This window comes from Carica papaya, chromosome 9, assembly GCF_054855325.1.
Source record: "Carica papaya isolate Zhongbai chromosome 9, ASM5485532v1, whole genome shotgun sequence".
In the NCBI taxonomy this organism is placed as follows: Eukaryota; Viridiplantae; Streptophyta; class Magnoliopsida; order Brassicales; family Caricaceae; genus Carica; species Carica papaya.
Genome location: NC_142317.1, coordinates 17,618,244 through 17,639,533, shown reverse-complemented (window position 1 = coordinate 17,639,533; position 21,290 = coordinate 17,618,244). Strand labels below are relative to the sequence as shown.

At 30.5% G+C, this 21,290-nt stretch overlaps 1 pseudogene; it reads left to right on the top strand.

The window, feature by feature from the left end:
* The first annotated feature begins 463 nt into the window (after window positions 1-463).
* LOC148240138 (neutral/alkaline invertase 3, chloroplastic-like) lies at window positions 464-10,103 on the top strand (annotated as a pseudogene).
* Window positions 10,104-21,290: the final 11,187 nt, after the last annotated feature.

The following is a 21,290-nucleotide window of genomic DNA, read 5'->3' as shown; positions in this document are numbered from 1 at the left end:
TCGGAAAATCCAGGCTTCATTCCACTTTTCTCTTTTTTTTCTTTTTTACTTTTATTGTTACCAATTACATATTACATTTATTACATGAAAATTCATCAAGTGTCTCCAATTCACATAACATACTTGAAAACTAGAACAATTCGACTCATTTGAACACAGAGGCACATAAAATAGGCAAATACTAATCATATTAAATTTTTTTATCTAAAAATACTCCTTAAGACATTGAAAGTAATAGTAGATCCCTTACCAAAACCTCGATGATTTCTTCTTCACCATTTTCCTTTCTTTCTCTTGTTCTCTCACTAATTTACTCTCTCTCTCTCTTTCTCTCTAAATCTTTGAAAAATAGAAGTGTGGAAAGGAAGGGAAGGGAAAGTTATAAAATTTTAGAACCGTTGGATTTGTGACAAGTGGTAAAATTCGGTGAAGAAAAAGGGGAAAAAGATGCTCAACATGAAAAATGAGGGAGGAGGATCTCCTCCGCCAGCTGCAGTGGTGTGTCACCCGAGGCAGCGGTAATGCACTGCCCAAGGTGGTAATGCTTCAGTCGGCGCGCTGCAGACTAGCCTATAGGCACATAGGCCTATTGTCGCGCATGTAGGTGCCAGGCGCACAGGGCCTATCTGCGTAGGCTTGCTACGCGGATGGCATGCGCACAGTGTATGACGCCTATCCGTGTATGAGGTAACCCCACGCCGTGCGTGTGGATGGGAGGTACGCGTTGTGCGCACGTCCCGTGCGTGCATGCTTGCGTGCGGAGGGGACATGCTCGCTGGCATGCGGACAGTGTGCACCTCCCGTGCGTGTGTGTGTGTGGAGGGGACGTGCGCGTTGTGCGCACATCATGTGTGTGCTGGTGTATGGATGGGACGTTTGCACTGTGTGTACACCCACGGCCACTTTACACGCATGCACAGTGCCTAGCACCTGCACGGGTAAACTTCCCTTTCATGGGATTTTCACCGCAGCAATTTTTCCCATTTTGCCATTTTTTGATTTTTTTCTAAATTTTTTTAATTTAAAATAATTTAAAATACATAAAATAATTTAAAATTATGAATCACAAAAAAATATTAAATAGTGTAAATTAATAAAGTTTAAAGCAGCCAAATGCTGGAATAAATAGAGTTTCTAAATCATTTTAGCACAATGACGGGCAGGGTGTTACATGGGTTCTTGTGTGGTGCTCTATTACTTCTTACCTAATTTGGGATAAACAATGTTAAGGTTCAAGGGTAGTTGAGGATAAGGAAACTTTTGGCTTCTAGGGCTATTTTGAGATACCTATGAGGTTATAAGATAGCTTTGCTAAAAGGTTGTGCAGGGTTTTAAAATTTTCCTCGCGTTCTAGAACTATCTTAAGAACAAAATGAGGTTTCGAGCATGTATCAGGTCTTAATAAAGATCTAAAACTGCAGTGTTTCATCTAAATATTAAGGTTTTAGTTGTTTCCTTTTTTTCTTAATGTTATGTTGCACCAAGATACAAATTTTTTGTCCTAAAATTTAATCTAGTATAGATTTTGTTTTACTTAGTTATATGGCAAATTTTGTACCAAGTATAAATTTTATACTTCATGAATATTTCTCTGAGTTTAGGTTTACACTTGAGGATGTTTAAGCTTTCATTTTGCATTTTGTTTCCTTTCTTAGTTGGATTCAAAAGTATAATAAGAATAATGTATAACTTAGCTAGAGATGAGTATGGACTTCTAAAAGATAGATAATTGTTTATGAACTTCCTCAGTTTTTGCTTCACTTATTTGAACATGATTGTTTTGGTCATTTACTTGAGCATGATGATTTTTATTGTTAATGAATAATGGTTTTATCTTAAAAGAAATAATGTTATATTGGATGCTGTTATATTGACTTCCATTATATAAGTTGATTCAGTATTAAAAATAGATACTACTAAATTTATAGTTCAATCAAATAATAAAATAGAACCTAATTTGAATGAATTATTTAATATTATAATAAATAATTGTATCGAATGATGTATATTTATTTTTTAAACTATAGTATTTGATGACCAATTATGAGAACTGACACTTCAGGGAATAATGAGAGGCGATTGATTGTGACTATAATGAAATGCAACCAACAAAAATAAAAGCTTTGGTATCTTGCAACAAAGTAGATCACATTTTCTTTAGGTTTTAAGACAAAGATAAACTATTTTATTTTTAATTTTTTTTGTACTCCTTTTTGTTGATATAATAGTTAAACAACTATTTTTTTCAAGTAAAGAAATAGATATGGTGGGCACGAAATAGACACATGAGTTCCTCTATTTTTCGCATATTACCTAGCAACATTTCAACTTTTGTGACAATCTGAATCAACCACTAAAATTATAATGTCTATTATCTAATTTCTACTTGTAATAGGACCCTTATTAAAAGTACTAGATACAAATTTTATACTTGATGAATATTTTTCTAAAGTTTGGTTTGTTACTTGACGATGTTTAAGCTTTCATTCTGTATTTTGTTTGTTTTCTTCTTAGTTAGATTTAAAAGTTTAATCGAATAGAACATAACTTAGCTAGAAATGTAGTAAGGACTATTGAAAGATATATATTTCTTCATAAGCCTAAGTTTTGTGTTGACTTGCTTGAGCAAAATGGTTTTTACTGTTTATGGATGATGACATTTTCTTAAAAGATAGTAAATGCTGTAATCATTGTTATTGTATTGACCTACATTGTATAAATTAACACCGTACTAGAAAGAAATACGACTACTTTTGTAGGTCAATGAAATAACAAAGTAGAACTTAACTTGAATGAATTCTTTAATCTCATACAAATTACTGAATCAAATGACGTACATTTACTGTTAAAAATACAGTGTTTTGACAATTGATCAGGAGAATTGATACTTTAATAAATAATGAGAGGTGATCGATGGCGACTACAATGAGATGCAACTAATACAAAGATTACTATCTTTGATGTCTTATAATAGAAGAGATCAAATTTTCTTTAGGTTTGAGTACATAAAGATGAACTTTTTTTTCCCAGCTTCTTATGTATTTATTTTGCCGATATAATAGCTAAATATTTTTTTTCCAAAGAAATGGATTGATTGTGCATGAAATGGACAAGTGGCTTCTTTAATTTCCAGTATATTTATTTACTTAGCGACATTTTGACTTTTAGTGACAACCTCTTATCACCGGCTACAATTGTGTCATTTATTGTCTAATTTTTAGTTGAATTTAAATGTAACTTCCATTCAACATTTTGTTTCTCTTCTTCTTAATTGGATGTAAAAGAGTAATAAGATAGTATATAACGTAGCTACAGATGTAGCAAAGACTTTTGAAAGATATATAGTTGTTCATGAGTCTCAGGTTTTTTTTTCACTTGCTTAAGCAAAATGGTTTTTATCCATGATTTTTTTTTAAAAGGAAAAATTATATGTTGTATTGGATGTTACTATACTAACTTACATTGTTTACTGACTTCTACAATAGTAGAAAAAAATACGGCTAAATTTGTAGTTTAGTTAAATAATAAGGTATGATTTAACTTGAATAAATAATTTAATCTCATACAAATGAGTGAATTAAGAAACGTAAATTTACTATTTAAAATACAGTATTTAACAACTGATAAGGAAATTGAATTTTCTTTAGGTTTTAGAACATAAAGATAAACTATTTTATTTTTTGTTTCTTTTATACTTTTTTTTGTCAATATAAAAGTTAAATAATTTTTTTTTCACATAAAGAAATGGACAGGTTGTGCATGAAATGGATACGTGGTTTCTTCTATTTGCCACAAATTTACTTTGTGGCATTTTGGCTTTTAGTAACAATATAAATCCGTTGGTAAACTTTCTATTGTCTAATTTTTAGCAGTAATTAACCGTTCTCAAAGGTGTCAATATAATGCCTTTTATCAGTTGAAGTAATTTATTTGGAGAAAAACCATCTTTGTAATTTACACAATATTATAAATGGATTAAATTAAACTCCTATTTTTTTTAAAAGAAAATATTTTTTCTCATAAAATTTTTGGCAAGATTAATCCAAACTCGGAACACAAAATACAAAAATATACAAGTTCATTAATGCATAGAATATTGATAACCTAAATATCAATCACTAAAAAAGACCTAGATTATTAGCAATTTATCATAAGTACTAAACTCATTATAACTCTCTGCCACTTCGGTGAGCACTGCAGATTCGAAAACAAAAACAATCTCCCATCTCTCGGCAAAATCATTTTTCTCTTCTCCAATCGTTTCGAATAGGATGGATCGAAGCATGCAGCTCCTCGACATGATCCACTCGATGGAACAAGAGGTTTAGTGCTTAACATCTTATCTATTTTTTTCTTATCTGTTTACCGATCATGTATATATATCGATATCATTGATTGATTTGCATTTGTTTTTTTTCAAAGGGTATGGTAGATCACTTTTTTGGAATAGCATATGAAATGAAAGGAGTACTTGGTTGCAGTCCTAATTATTTCTCTGATATGCTCTCCACCTTCGTAGTTGAATATGAAATCACCTTATTAGACATGACTAAAGCTTTGTATGTGTATATAATAAATATCTCGATATAGATTTGAGTAGTTATTAACCACGTTTGACTAGTTAATGAGTTTTAATTATTTGGTCTTCTTCTCTTAATTTGCATAGTCAGAGTATCTGATGCAAATTTTCCTAGAATTTGTGCACTTTGCTTCAAGATTAAAGGAGCCTCCTCAAGGTATATAATTAATACTAATCATCACAGCTCAAAACTCTTTAATTTGGAGTATTTATGTGTGTTATTATTGATCTTATAATATATATTTAATAATAAAAAATTTCAAGTACAAGTTTTGTTAGTAAAAATTCATACAGTTTAATCAGTAAATGATATGTCATGAGATGTATAATCTAATTTGAATTCATACTCTTATAGATAAGGATAAAAGTACATAGATATCCATCCAATAGATAAATAATTAATAATTTAATTAACCAAATATCTATTAGCAGGATATATATATTTGCTTGGTATATGTGTATACATAATTAATTATTTAATTAGTTGAATAGTAGATGCATGTCTTCTTTTACAAGAGATCATAAGTTCGAGTCATATTGTACTTTTGTGTGTCATTATTTGAAAGTTACTTGTATTGTACTGCAATTAGTGTATATCTGTAACATCCCACATTTTCTACAAGACTCAACGTCACTAAAGTATTTATTCATTCTTTCTATATTGATGATTTACACCTTAACACAACTGAGAGTTCACTTGCAACAAGTTACCGCACAGGAATATTCTTCACCATCACATTGAAATCATATGAAATGCACATATAGAACTCGCTAGAAATATATCCACGATGTAGGAAATTTATAATACTCATTTCTAATTCGGGTTTCAAGAGTGAATTGATCTTACCTTCCGTTGGAGGATCCAACCATCTTTTAGCTTAGCCTTCACAGAAATCACCCTCCTATTTCTTCTTCTGTCAGCCTTGCGGCTCTGTTAACCTCTCTCCTTCTCTTCCTCTCTGCCACTCCCTCCTATTGTCAGCAACCTCCCTCTCTCTTTGGGTTTCTTCTTTTTCTTTTTTTTAGATGTCTTTCCTATTTATAGCAATCCAGATTAAATCAGGGTCATCGAATTGGGAAAAGAAATCCTTACCGTTAAATCATTTTTCTTTCATCGGAATGGTGTCGTTTTAAGGTTTATTAACATGATGTCATTGTTTTTTGCTTCTAGTTATTGTTGTTGTTGTTGTTGTAGTTATTATTATTATTATTATTTTAAAGTAGATGAGCTGGATTGCTTACCTAGGTCTAGGTGTTACAACATCACCTAATTAATCTTGAGTCAAACTGCACTTTTGTGTGTATACTTATTTGGAGATTATTTCTATTGCATTATGATTGATGCATAACACTTAATCAATAGATTTATTCCATTTTTATTTAAAAAAATAATTAGCTGATATCAATATTTAATTTTTTACTATTAGTATTTTATCTATTTTCATCGCTTTTAATAACAATATTATAAAGTAATTATATTTTCTTTTGTTGGGCAGATGGGGTGGATGAAACCTTATAAAAATCAATACTAATAAATTCTCTGTAGGTTGTAATAAGTATTCCTTTTTCATAGAAAACAAATTTAAACTCTAACTTTTTTTTATGTTGGTGGTGATGTCGTGATTAAATTGAGTTAAATCTAAACATGCCTATTATATTTTTAGGCAAAAGAAACATTTCATGATTATTAGGTTCCCTTAGTTGAGGGAACTATAGTAGGTCAAAATATCGACCTAATTTTTTATTTTTTGATTTGAAGCTCAAACTTATTTTGCAAAGATAGTTACAAACTAAAGGGTATTGTTTCAAAAAATTGTAAATTTTATTGCTGTTGGTTGGGATGAATCATTGATATTTAATAGTTTCATGTAAAAATATCTTGGTGAGAAAGATAGAAGAATTTACCTCAAACACTTACTTTTTATACAAATATGAATTGATGTTTGAGGACACATTATAAAGATTGAGGTGTGCACTAGGTCAATCAGATAAGGTGAGTATAGAAAAGAGCTTTTTGACATGTTAATTGCATGATACAATAAGCTTAGCTATAGATCATAGATTTTATTAATTTACACAACTAGGAAAGCAAAAATTAGAAATCTTCCAAGAAAATTTGAGGAAAAGTGAAAGTGAAAGTGAAAGAAAACAGATAAAAGGGAGAGCAATAGAGAAATGTAGTAATAAGATAGGATAGAGTAGAGAAGCTTTATCAGAACAAAAAAAATGTATTTTTTTCTCATATATATATATTTATGATTCTCATGTATGATATGACAATCATCATCATCATATCCACTTCCTATTATAAATTCTACTGAAAACTTTATAGTGATTTAGCATTACATCAAGTTACAATAGATCTTTAAATTTATTAAACGCACACACACACATATATATATCTGTGTATTTGTGAGTGTATTTCTCTAAAAGTTGTAACGATAAGAAAAGTTAAATAACTGTAGTTTCTTTTATTGGGTATGTATCAATTACCAAATAATAACAAAACTTAAGTGAATTCCACTTTATTCACTAAGGTGATCAGTAAATTCGTATTTTATTCAATTACGAGATGAAACAAATTAGAAAATAATAAAAATTGATAGAATTTAAAATTTTTTATTTTAATTTTACATAAAATTAATTTTCATTTCTTAAAAGTTATTTTAACATTTTACAATTTAATTAAATATAAATTTATCAATGTTTAATATTTTTTAGATAAATGTATCGTCTCTTCCTTCCCTCCCCCTATCCCCTAGATACTTGCTAGAATATTTGCCCATGATTCCTCAGTTTTTCCCCATGTTCATCCCATAACCATCTACTCGTTAGAGCGGGATTTCATCAAATCCACAGAGGGACTCATCCCACCCTTGCTGCAACAGTACCGCACTGGAATGGATGTGGAGTCTTCATAAAGATTTTGAATGCCCCAACTGACCACACAGGAAGCAGAATAAAGGTTGGCGTTCGTACTGGAAGATTTCAAATTTTGATTCCCCATTTCTCAGGTTGAGCCTCTTTCTTCTGCACAGAGGCTTTCGAACATCAATGGCTGCCCAAACCCGCAAAAAACCTCCCATCCCAGCCATAGAAGACGAACATGTGTCATAGTCCACAAAGCCCTGCAACAGGTTCCAAAACTACCTACTCATTGTCTACGATACAAAACCCAGCGGGAGTGAGTTAATTTGTACCCAGAAGAGGCTTGTGTTAATGGCTATTTTCATTGGATGTTCTCCCTCCTTAAGGAGGTGCAAAACCAACAAGCAGTTGTTAAAAGTCCATGGCCCTCTATTAAGCATTCTTTGGAAATCCACTTTGCAAAAAAATCTGTATAAGTAATGGCCAGAGCTAAGATCTACAATATTTACTCCCCCTATCGGCCTCCACAGGTCTGCCAGTGTATTCTTCATCGATTCAAACTTTATAGCCGCTTTCGTCAAGAATCTTCCTACCAAACAGAGGTCATACGACTCTTGCTATTCAGGGACAAGTTTAGTGAAGTCCCAGCCCCCATCCTCCTCCTCTGCAATCGACAATGATGTCACGCCATCCACCATATCCATTGGTCAACTTTACATGCCAATCGACAGATTATTGAGAGAAACAATAATAACTTATCTATGGTGAAAAAAGGTCTCACTGCTGGAAATAATACCTCTTGCAACTAAACAAAGCAAATGGAGAAGATGGTCATCCAACACTGACTTAGTACTAGACCAAGTCATTTCTTATTTACATTTTATTTACATTTGTAAGTTTCAAAACCTAACCCTCTGAGCAAAAATGGGAGGTAATTAACTCTACTATGTGGAATGAAGGAATCATCAGGGCATATTCGTTTTTTGTTATAACAGTTATTTGAATAACCATATGTGGTCGTCAATTGTTTATTTCAAGCAAAGAAAAAATTGCTTTTATGGTTCATTTGAAATGGTAATGGACATTTGGTATTCAATTTTTGATTTATTGGAGCTTGTGACTTTCATACCAAAAGAGTGGTTGTACAGAATAATTATGCACATGGTCTAATAGGGGCTTTTTGTAGCAACTATGCTGGAAGTGAAATTATAAAACTAAATCAATTTGGGAAACAATAGTGGAAGTTTGAAAATAAAGCAAGGATTAAGTAGTTGAGAAGCTTGAGTTAAATTGATATCATATCTTGGTGCTTCTCAAGTGAGTTTCTAGCAGGTGTAATAATCACATGATTCTAGTCTGATCAATTCAAAAAATGTTCAATTATTAGTATTATTATTCATTGTATATTTGGTTGCTTTCGAATGGTGCAACTCCTCAAAATGATGGAGATTGTGTAGTTTATAGCTTATATTTTTTAAGATAGTTCATAGGTTACATGTTTGACACTATGGAGATCTGGTTTGTGCATTAAGTATGTTTGTAACATGTTGGAGAAACAACAGATTGTGATTTGACTCACTAACCTACATGAATCAGCTATTATTTAAATTTATAAGTTTATAACTAAGAGATCTTATTTGTTTACCTTTTTTTCTTGTGGTATCTTCAGTTAATCCTTTTTCTTTTCTTGCAAGCAATATTTTATTTTACCTTACTCTGTGCACAAGAAATGCTTGCTTTAGAAGATGGATCAGCTGATCTTATCCGGGCACTGAATAATCGCCTACTTGCTCTTTCATTCCACATCAAGGAGTATTATTGGATTGATTTGTGAAAACTTAATGAGATTTATCGTTACAAGACTTAGGAGTACTCATATGATGTAGTTAATAAGTTCAACATTTACCTAGATCAAATTTCTCCTTGGTTGGTGGAATCGATGCCTAGTAAAGGAGGTTATCTAATTGGAAACTTACAGGTAACACATATGGTTTATTGTAAGCAGTCTGGCAACAACTGATCAGTCACATGACATACTTGATCTTATTAAAGTGAAATGGGCATATTTGGTAGCAGACATGCCATTCAAGATATGTTATCCCCCTCTTCGAGGTCAGGAGTGGCAAATAATCACTTGTAGTGATTCCAAGGACATGTAAGATATCTACTCTTGTATTATTTATTTATGATCTATTTCTTCATTATATTTAATATTTCTCACTATGTTTCCTTCTAATACAGGCCTTGGTCTTACCACAATGGTGGTTCTTGGCCAACTCTACTATGACAGGTTAATTTATTATGCTTAAATATTCTCTCTGCTACTAGTGTTTTATTCATTACTCCAAAGAACCCTTTGTAGAAGTTATATTTAGGTATAAGTTTCTTGAGTTGTCATGCTTGAATCTAATAGGATATGGCACCTTGTGGATGCTTTATAAAATAAAGCAATAGTGAAGGAATGTTGGTTGTGCGGCTTAGGATTTTAGAAATGGACTTTTTGTAGCTTACTATTGCATCCATAAAGATGAAAAGACCAAAAATCCCTGCAAGAGCTATTTAAGTTGTTGAAAGACGCAAATCAAGAGACAAGTGGCCTTAATACTATGACACAAAAAGAGGAAGGTTCATCGGGAAGCAAGCACGGTTATTCTAGACATGGTCAATTGTTGGATACCTTGTGGCTAAGCTTCTACTTGCAGACACAAGTGCAGCCAAAATTATGATAACTGAAGAGGATTTTAAGCTTGCCAAAGCCTTCTCTTGCATGATAAGGACTAATCCAAAAAGAAAGCGTGGTCGGAAGAACTCCTAAAAGACTTATGTAATATAAGATTCTGAAGTTGCTTTCACACAAGGATAGGTAACTTCAATTTGTAGCTCAACTTACCTATCTGAACAACTTAAATGTATAAAGGTAACGACAATAGTGGATTATTTTTCATTTTATTTGGGGGTTAAAGCTTTTGAGCATTGATTCGAGTATCATAGGATCTTAATGTAAAAATGATATGTTGATTTAGGATTAACATTAGCTTGAAACATCTTCTTGGATAGAGATTAAACAAATTGTTTCCTGTTTACAGACTTTATATCATATACATAGTATTATAGGAGTGGAAGGCATTCTTTTAAAGAGTTCACTGTAAATCGAGAATATCTTTACATTATTTTAACTCAATTGTTTGATTATGACATTTTCTGTATCTTGTAAATTATTTTGTATTGGTTATGGTATTTTCTTGTCTCGTAAATCATCACCATGCCATTTAAATTAATGCTTGACAATAGAGCTTTTTAATACATTTCCTCAGTTGATTCCAAATCAGTTGAGAAAATTCAACTGGTATGTAAGGCATTGTCTGAGAGAGTGATTAGAGAGTGATGATAAGATTTTTCTTGCAAACTCATATTTTTATTCAGTATATATTTTTGGAGTACTACAGACTTGTAAGTTTTTAGTTTTTAGCATCAGCTCATAAAGGAAACTAAACATATAGCATTCAACAACTTTTGCTTCATCTGGTTCTAGCATTAGCCACAATCCTTCACTCAAACTGTACCAAAAAAATATCAAAAACAAAAAAAATAAATATATTTCCAACAACAATAGAAATTAACCTCATATATATGTATATATTTTTAATTTGTAAATTAAGAAATTACATAGAAATTTTAGGTTGTGGGTCAAATTACACTATTTGAGAAACTATTTTGTAAAAATAGATACAGTATAGTATAGTATAGTATTAGAAGTTAAAATATTTGTATATGTATCTAATTGTTCCATTTGCTTTAATTTCTAAACAAGCTTCATCATTTTCTTAAGAAATTTAATTGCTACATTTCTTCCACATTTTATAATTTAACAATATATCACAATTTTAATATTTAAACTCTCTTATTTATGTTTTTTGAGAGCTTAATTCTAATTGATCTTCCTATATATGAAGGATTATGAAACAAAATTTCATTCAATGAATTCAACCTAAAAATATAAGTGATTCAAAAATAAAATTAGATATACCTAATTCAACAAGTAAAGGATTACTAGTAATTACACAAAAAGTAAAAATAAAATCATGTGAACAAGATAGATTTAATACTGCTTAATGTAAATACACTTATATACTTTTAGACATATTTAATTTAAATTGTATTTTTATGTTTTTTTATTATCTAGGGTAAAGAGATAATTTCATACAAAGTCAAATTTGTTATTTGAGTTAGTTCGCGGTCTGAAAATTAGGAATCATTGGAAGAATATCACTTCTTATAATGAATCTACTTTATAATTACTACCTAATTGTGCGTTATGCATTAGGAAAAAAAAAGAGAACTTATCTCTATAATGCCTCCAGTCTAACTCTTGTTTTTTGATTTCATTTCCTTACGTTTTTACTCGTCTTTCTCCCAATTAGTTTCTAACTCTTCTTATATTTCTAGATCACCTAAAATTGATCAGATCGTAACACAATAACAAACATGAGGATAAGATTATGAAGAAATTATATTGTGGTGAAGCAATTAATAGAACTAATTTTATAAAAGAAAAACTATCTTATTATTTTCTATCTAAATATTGCATCATAGCATTAAAGAAAGAATAAAAAAAAGCCAAAAGCATCAAGAAAGAAAAAAAATAAAAGTGTCATAATCTACTTTTAAACTTATGTAATCAAATATTTTAGAGTTTTAACATTATTTTTCATTCTAAAGTATGTAATCTTTAAAAGAATTATTACAAGGTTATACTTAAAAATTATCTAAATATAAAGAATTCAATACTTACTAGGAGTCAAAATTTAGAGATTTCTTTCTACATTAGTCTTTAAAATTTAAAAATTAAGGAGATAAAAACCTTATTTTCATTATTTTGAACTTATGTAATCAAATATTTTAGAGTTTTAATATTATTTTCATTATGTTATCTATAAAAAAAACTATTATAAGATTAGACTTAAAGAATATCTAAATTTAGAGAATTGAATGCTTATTAGAACTCAAAGTTTAAAGATTTCTTTTCTTCATTAGTCTTTAAAATTTAAAAATTTGATTACTACTTAAGCGATTAAAGAGTTAAAAATCTTCTTTTCAAAAAGTAAATATATAAATATATAATTATATTTAAGAAGATGTTATTAGTTTTTCCTTAATTATTAAAAGTAAAAATATTGATTATGCCTCAATTATCAATAACTATTTTGTATCTCTATTTAATTTAGGGATTTTGTTGCCATCTTCAATGGTTCTAATGGTTGCTTCTTCACTTTAAAAGAGGACGTTGAGTTGCAGGAGAAGAGGGAGAGGAAGAAAATTCATAGCCAGGGTAAATTGAGAGGAAGTTTTTGTGTGATTTCTTCAATCAAATTAATCAGCTAGTGGTGGAGTCAGGAGCAGAATGTAACGGCCCTGGAATTTAAATGAAGATGTATATATTAAAAATCTTAAATGCGGAAGCGTAATAAAAATTTTGATTAACATCCCTTACATAATAGCCAAAAACGTACTCAAATCATGAAAGAATAAGCTAATTAAAAGTGATACTCGAAATAAAAACTATAAATGGAGCTATAAAGTCCTTAGGCGTCTAACTCGCCGTCTTCCTGCGAAACGGGCTCGGGAACCACGTCTTCCTGATATGAAATGGTTAAGTAAGGAATGAGCTACACTAGCCCAGTAAAGACATCACACTATCTCACTGCCACAGGAGTAAAGGTTGGTAGAAAACCAAAACAACCAATGGAGCATAATTTATAACAAACTCGTTTATTAACATAAAAATCTTTACTGTCCACTTACCTCGGTGAGATTCATGAAAATAACCTATGAAAAAAATAACCTTATAATATCATGAAATCATACACACTTTATAACATAACACATATCATACCTTTACATTTCAATCATCAGAAAACAGATTTCCTCTTTTACCAGCCTACTAGTATCCATGGAGATCCATAGGGGGTCCCCGCTACACGTGAACCATTAACTTTTACAACCTGATTCCAGGGCCATCCCCATAACCCGTCCGGTATGGGCACCAAAAACATGAACTTCAATACCCCGTCCGGTATGAGGGTGAAACGGGCCGTCACCCTTCCCCATCTGGTATGGGTGCCAAAACACATAAGGTCTCCATACCCTGTCAGGTATGAGAGACCACGTTCCCGGTAGGGTTCCCTACGGACCCGGTCCGTCCACCATCTCCCAGGATATCTAGTCAGGCTGTCCACATTATCCACTCATCAATTCACATAACCTTTTTCCCTTTTCCTTAGTCTCAATCATCCAATCATACACAAACATGTAAACCAGTAATTGACACCAAACAAGACAACACAGTATCGGGTTCACCGTAATACCAACCATAATAAAAGAAACCATAATTCATGCATACGAGGCCATAAAATAAATATATCAAATATCATGCTGTATTTAATACTGAAATATAGATCAAACGACAACTAACCAACAATGTTCCAGATTCGGACTCCATTGGCAACCTTAATCAATTTCACATCTATAAAGTCACAAAATACCGTTTAATTATTTATTAAGCTTTAATACCGTGACAGGACGTAGGGTGAGAGATCCTTACTTGTTTCGGGGTCTAAAATCGACTCTACAGTGTGCCTACGGGCTGTCCTTAATTTCTCTAAATTTTTTTCGGAAAACTGAAACGCACTACCGGTACCTGCACGTGTCCCAAAAAATTCCAATTCAGACCTAGGGCCCTTTTCGGCCAATATCAGAATTCCAGCACGGCGGCTCCGCCGTGCTCCGGCGACGGTGCCGCCGCCTGCGTCGGCGATCTGTCTCGGGTTGGCTGTTTTCGGTCATTTTTGACAGAATTTGGCCAAACTTGCATTGGTCCCTGTGATAAAACAACCCTAGGGCCCTCGGTGGGCCAAAAAATCATGAAAAATTGAGACTTACCAGCGGTGGTGCTCTTGGGCTCCTCCGGCGTGAGTCGCGTTTTGATGTTTGGCTTCGATCAACCTATAGAGAAAAGAACAGTGATCACAGTGGTATAAAATTTGCATCGAACGGAGGCTGGGAAGGGCCTCATCGGAGGCAAAAACAGAGGGGAGTCGCGGCGGCGGCACCGAACTTCGGCGGGGTTTTTCAGCCAATTGGCCATTCGTTTGGCTCCGATTTGGCCATAGGCAGATTCAGCATCGAAAAACAAGCCAGGGGGAAAAAATTTACCTCGATTGGTGGTCGAAAAATTCTCCGGTGCGGCAGCGGGTTGTGGCGGCCGGCTCCTCCGGCATCTGGTTCTTCTTCTCAGGCGAGGCACTGGCGGCTAGGGTTTTGTGGTCAGGTGTGGGTGGGGTTATTTATACCCTTTGCCTTTTAATCTCAACCGTCCATCAAGATTAAATCTGGACCGTCCAATCACGATTTAATTGAGATTAAATCTGGGTCGTCCATCGCAATGCGATCTGGGTCGTCCATCCCTGATTGAATTTGGGCCATCCATACGCGTGAAATCTGAGCCGTCCGTGCGCACGTTTTATCTGGGCCGTCCGTGTGCGATGGAACGGATCTAGGCCGTCCGATCGCGCGCACGCGGATCGCCCACGTGGCCCGTCCCGTGTCAGCGTTTCCTTGCCACGCGGCGTGTCTTGGTTGGCCAGGGCTACTGACCAAGCTGCTGACGTGGCACAACTTTTCTAAATTGCATTTTGACCCCCTAGTTTCCAATTTTCTTTTCAAAAGCTCCCCCATAATCCAAATTTTCACCCATTTTTCTCAAAATCAATTTCAATTAAATCCAAATAATATTGTTACCCAATTTTATCATTATTATTATTTTTATTTTCATTAAATTAAATTAAATTAAATTAAAATCTTATAAATTAAATATATAAAAAATTAAACTAAAAATTCAAATACAAAAATAAAAAATAAAAAAAATAAAAAATAAATATTTGGGTTTTACAACTGATAAAAATCTTCTTTTCAAAAAGTAAATATATAAATATATAATTATATTTAAGAAGATGTTATTAGTTTTTCCTTAATTATTAAAAGTAAAAATATTGATTATGCCTCAATTATCAATAACTATTTTGTATCTCTATTTAATTTAGGGATTTTGTTGCCATCTTCAATGGTTCTAATGGTTGCTTCTTCACTTTAAAAGAGGACGTTGAGTTGCAGGAGAAGAGAGAGAGGAAGAAAATTCATAGCCAGGGTAAACTGAGAGGAAGTTTTTGTGTGATTTCTTCAATCAAATTAATTAGCTAGTGGTGGAGTCATGAGCAGAACAAGGGAGGAATCCGTCAATCATATTAACGTCGTCATTGAGAAGAAAGGTAAGTGAAATTTGACTCTCACCACTTAAGTAGGATTTATCTTATAAATTATTTCAGATATTTTTGGGAAGAAATGAGTTGATATGGGAATAAGGAAATTTTCTTGAAATCAGATTAGAACCAGGAGTAAAAAAAAATGGATAATGACATCTAAAGATAAACATAAGATCAGACGAAATGATGGAATTATTGTGTGGACAGCTATGAGGAGAGGACAAAGGAGATATGCTAGAAACATAGGAGGAAAATTGAAAGGATGAGAACGGGAGAGGGATAGGAAATAAAAAAATAGGGAAATAGTGCTCAACAAATCCTCTACATGATCCCTTCGATGGAGCAAGAGATTTAGTGCTTAACAACTGATCTATTTTTCTCTTATTTGTTTACCGATTATGTATATATATCAATGTCGTCGATTGATTTGCATTTAATTTTTTAAAAGGATATGGTAGATTACTTTCTTGCAGCAATGTAAGAAATGAAAGGAGATTCTAGTTGCGGTCCTAATTATTTCTATGATTTACTTTCCACCTTTATGGCTAAATCTGAAATCATCTTATCAGACATGGATAAAGCTTTGTATGTGTACATAATATATATTTCGACATATATTTGAGTAGTTATTAACCATATTTGATTAATTGATCGGTTTTAGTTATTTGGTCTTCTTCTCTTAATTCGTAGGGACAAATTATCTGATGCAAATTTTCCTAAGATTTATGCACTTTGCATCAAGATTAAAGGAGCCTCCTCAAGGTATATAAGTAATACTAATCATCATAGCTCAAAAGTTTTAAATTTAGAGTATTTGTGTGTTATTATTGATCTTATAATATATATTTAATAATAAAAATTCTCAAGTATAATTTTTGCAAGTAAAAATTCGTATATTTTAATAGTTAAATGATATATAATGAGATGTATAGTCTGATTTGAACTCATACTCTTATAGATAAGAATAAAAGTACTTAGATATCTACCTAAAAGATAAATAATAATTAATTTAATTAACTATATATGTGTATACTTAATTAATTAAATAATTAGTTTAATAGTTGATGTGTTTCTTCTTTTATAAGAGATTATAAGATCGAGTGAGAATGTATTTTTATGTGTGTCATCATTTGAAAGTTATTTGTATTTTATTGTAATTAGTGTATATCACTTGACTAATCTCGAGTCAAACTGTAGTTTTATGTGTATTCTTACTTGGAGATTATTTATATTGTGTTATGATTGATGCATATCACTTAATTAATAGATGTACCCAGTTTTTGTTTTTTAAAAAATAATTAGCTAATATTAATTGCAGCCTTCGCACTTGTCAAATGGCATTGAAATGTGAGGAATTCGTCAAGGCATTTGATAAAAAGAGTAAGGAAGAGTAAGCTTTTATATACAATTGACATCATAACTCAATTAACAGTCTCTATATATTTATGTAGTAAATGAATTTTATACTTATTTTTTATTACAGATATTACTAATATATCTCTTTGCTAAGTTTTTTTTTTTCTAAATTTCTTTTTTTTGAATAAAAAAGTGCATGGAAGAATTATATGCAATCAAACACAAATTCTCATTAGTGAAGGAAAAAATGAAAATCCTTCTTAAGGTAATATTTTTTTTATATATACTGTAAAATTTTATTTTCATGGATATCTTTTTTCTTTTGGACTTTGTGAAAATTTTAATTGAATTTAAATTTGCATACTTTTATAGCAAGAGTTTTACTTCATTGAAAATTTGTTTTGCCTGTTGCATAATTATAGGCATTGATAATTATAATTAACTATAATAATATGATAGTAGTTAAAACTCTTATGTTCTATTTAAAATTTATAAATTTAACATTAGCTAAAAATGTAGAATATTTTATACTGTAATAGTTTGTAAATTTAAATTCAATTAAAATTCTTATGAATTCTATAAGAGAAAAAGATATATGTGAAAATAAATTTTATAAAATATATAAAATAGAATACTACCTCAAGAAATATTTTTATTTTTTCCTTCATTACTGAGAATTCATGTTTGGCTGCATTCATTGCCTACGCACCTTTTTTTAAAAAAATTTAAAAACTTTTAAAAGAACTCAGTAAAGAAATATATAAATAATATGTACAATAAAAAATAAGTATGAAATTAATTTACTAGATTCACTAATTGATTTGGTTTATGACGTCGTCAATTATGTTTGACAGTTTACCCTTCCTTACTCTTCATCAGATGATATTTAGCGCAATTAGTATCGTGATATACATACAAACATTATCTATATACACATGCACACACATATATATATTGATAAATTGAGATGGTTATATATATATATATGTAGACACACACATTATATATTTATATAATTCCCAATCATAAGTATCTTCTTTGAAGTTTCTAACCTTTCCCCTTTGCACCTTCGAGATTCTATCATATTTATTCATAAATATATATATATATAGATACCATCTTCATTTTCATCTTTATTAATTAATAAAATTTTCTTTTCATATTTTAATATGGTCCCAAAATGTTAAAATATAAAAGCCAAATTCAAATATGAAGGAATTAAGTTTACAAGTTCATGAACCTGTTTATATATTAATAAATATTATATATTTTTACTAATCTAGGTAATATTACAAGAGATAATTATATCTCAATAGTATATTAAACATATTCTTAAATATATTAAATAGAATAAAGTATTAAAATTTTCAACAAACTATTCACATAACTTATCAAACTCAATTTCATTTGTTTTGAACTTATTTAAATTTACTCATTTTATCTTTTGTTTATTTTCTTAGTTGGATTCAAAAGTATAATAAGAATAAGACATGGCTTAGTTAGAGATGAGTAAGGACTTTTGAAAGATAGATAATTGTTTATGAACCTCCTCAGTTTTTGCTTCACTTACTTGAGCATGATTGTTTTGGTCATTTACTTGAGCATGATGGTTTTTATTGTTAATTAAGAATGATTTTATCTTAAAAGAAATAATGTTATATTGGATGCTATTGTATTGACTTCCATTGTATAAATTGATTTAGTATTAAAAACAGATACTACTAAATTTATAATTCAATCAAATAATAAAATAGAACCTAATTTGAATGAATTATTTAATATTATAATAAATAAGTGAATCGAATGATGTATATTTATTATTTAAAATATAGTATTTGATGACCAATTATGAGAATTGACACTTCAGTGAATAATGAGAGGCGATTGATAGTGACAATAATGAAATGTAACCAACACAAAAATAAAAGTTTTGGTATCTTGTAAAAAAGTAGATCACATTTTCTTTAGGTTTTAACGCAAAGATGAACTATTTTCTATTTTTTTTTTTGGGTACTCCTTTTTGTTGATACAAAAGTTAAAACAATTTTTTTTTTCAAGTAAAGAAATAGATAGGATGGGCACAAAATTGAGACATGAGTTCCTATATTTGTCGCATATTACCTAGCAACAATTCCACTTTTGTGATAGTCTGAATCAACCATTAAAATTATCTCATCTATTGTCTAATTTTTTGCTGTAATAGGACCATTTTTAAAGGTACTAAATACAAATTTTATACTTGATGAATATTTTTCTAAAGTTTGGGTTGTTACTTGAGGATGTTTAAGCCTTCATTCTGTATTTTGTTTCTTTTCTTCTTAATTAGATTTAAAAGTTTAATTAAATAATATATAACTTAGCTAGAAATGTAGTACAGACTATTGAAAGATATAATTTATTCATGAGCCTAAGTTTTTTATTAACTTGCTTGAGTAAAATGGTTTTTACTGCTAATGGATGATGATTTTTTCATAAAAAAATTAAATGTTGTAATGAATGTTATTGTATTGACTTACATTGTATAAACTAATACTGTACTAGTAAGAAATATGACTAATTTTGTAGTTCAATCAAATAACAAAGTAGAACTTAACTTTAATGAATTATTTAATCTCATACAAATGAATAAATAAAATGACGTACATTTACTATTTAAGATACAATATTTGATGATTGATGAGCAGAACTTATGTTTTAATAAATAATGAGAGGTGATTGATGGGGACTGCAGTGACATCATAAATCAATTAGCATATCTCTTTTTTGTTTTTTTTTTCTAATTTTTTTAATTTCTTTTTTTGTTAAACAAAGGACCGTAGCGGCATTGGATGCAATCACAAATGAATTCACATTGATGAAGGAAAAAATAAAAATCATTCTTAAGGTAATATTTTATTTTATATATTTTGCAAAATTTTAACTGAATTTAAATTTATAGAATTATACAGTATGAGTTTTACTTAATTAAAAATCTATTTTGCCAACTATATAATTATAACTATTAGCAATTATAATGAATTATAATAATATAGTAGTAGTTAAAACTTTTGTGTTTTATTTAATATTTACGAGTTTAAGTTTCACTGAAGATGTAAAGTTTACATTTTAATAAAAAGTAAAACTATTTTTTTTAAATATTAAACATTGTAGATTTTAATTTTAAAATCTTCATTATTATTGTTATTATTATTATTTTTCACTGAATGTGGTATGTATGTTGATGCAGTTGGAAACAAGCACCACCCCTCGCAAGTGCAAGCGCACTCCTTTAAATTAACACAAAGTTGGGAAACTCATGGGTCCTTGTGTAGTGCTTCAGCACTGCTTACCTAATTTGGGATTAAAAATGCTAAAGTTCAAGGATAGTTGAGGATAAGGAAACTCTTTGCTTCTTGAGTTATTTTGAGTACCTATGAGGTTACATGATAGCTTGGCCAAAAGGTTGTGTAGGGTTTTAAAATTGTTCTCGTGTTCTAAACCTATCTTAAGACAACTATGAGGTTTTGAGCATGTATTAGGTCTTAATAATGCTCTAAAACTACAGTATTACATTTAAATCTTAAGGTTTTAGTCTTTTTTTTAAGGTTACATAGAACTAAGAGACAAATTTTTTGTCCTAAAATTTAATCTAGTATAGATTTTGTTTTACTTAGTTATATGGAAAATTTTATAACAAGTACAAATTTTATACTTAATGAATATTTCTCTGAGTTTAGGTTATTACTTGAGGATGTTTAAGCTTTCATTCTGCATTTTGTTTCCTTTCTTCTTAGTTGGATTCAAAAGTATTATAAGAATAATACATAGCTTAGCTAGAGATGAGTAAGGACTTCTGAAAGATAGGTAATTGTTCATATACCTCCTTAGTTTTCGCTTCAGTTACTTGACCATGATGGTTTTGGTCACTTACTTGAGCATTATGTTTTTAATTGTTAATGAATAATGATTTTTCCTTAAGAAAATCATAGTTGATTCAGTACTAAAAACAAATACTACTAAATTTACACTTCAATCAAATAATAAAATATAACCTAATTTGAATGAATTATTTAATTTTGTAAAAAATAAGTGAATTTAGTTATGTATATTTATTGTTTAAAATATAGTATCTGATGACCACTTATGAGAATTGATGCTTCAATGAATAATTAGAGGTTTTTGATGGTGAC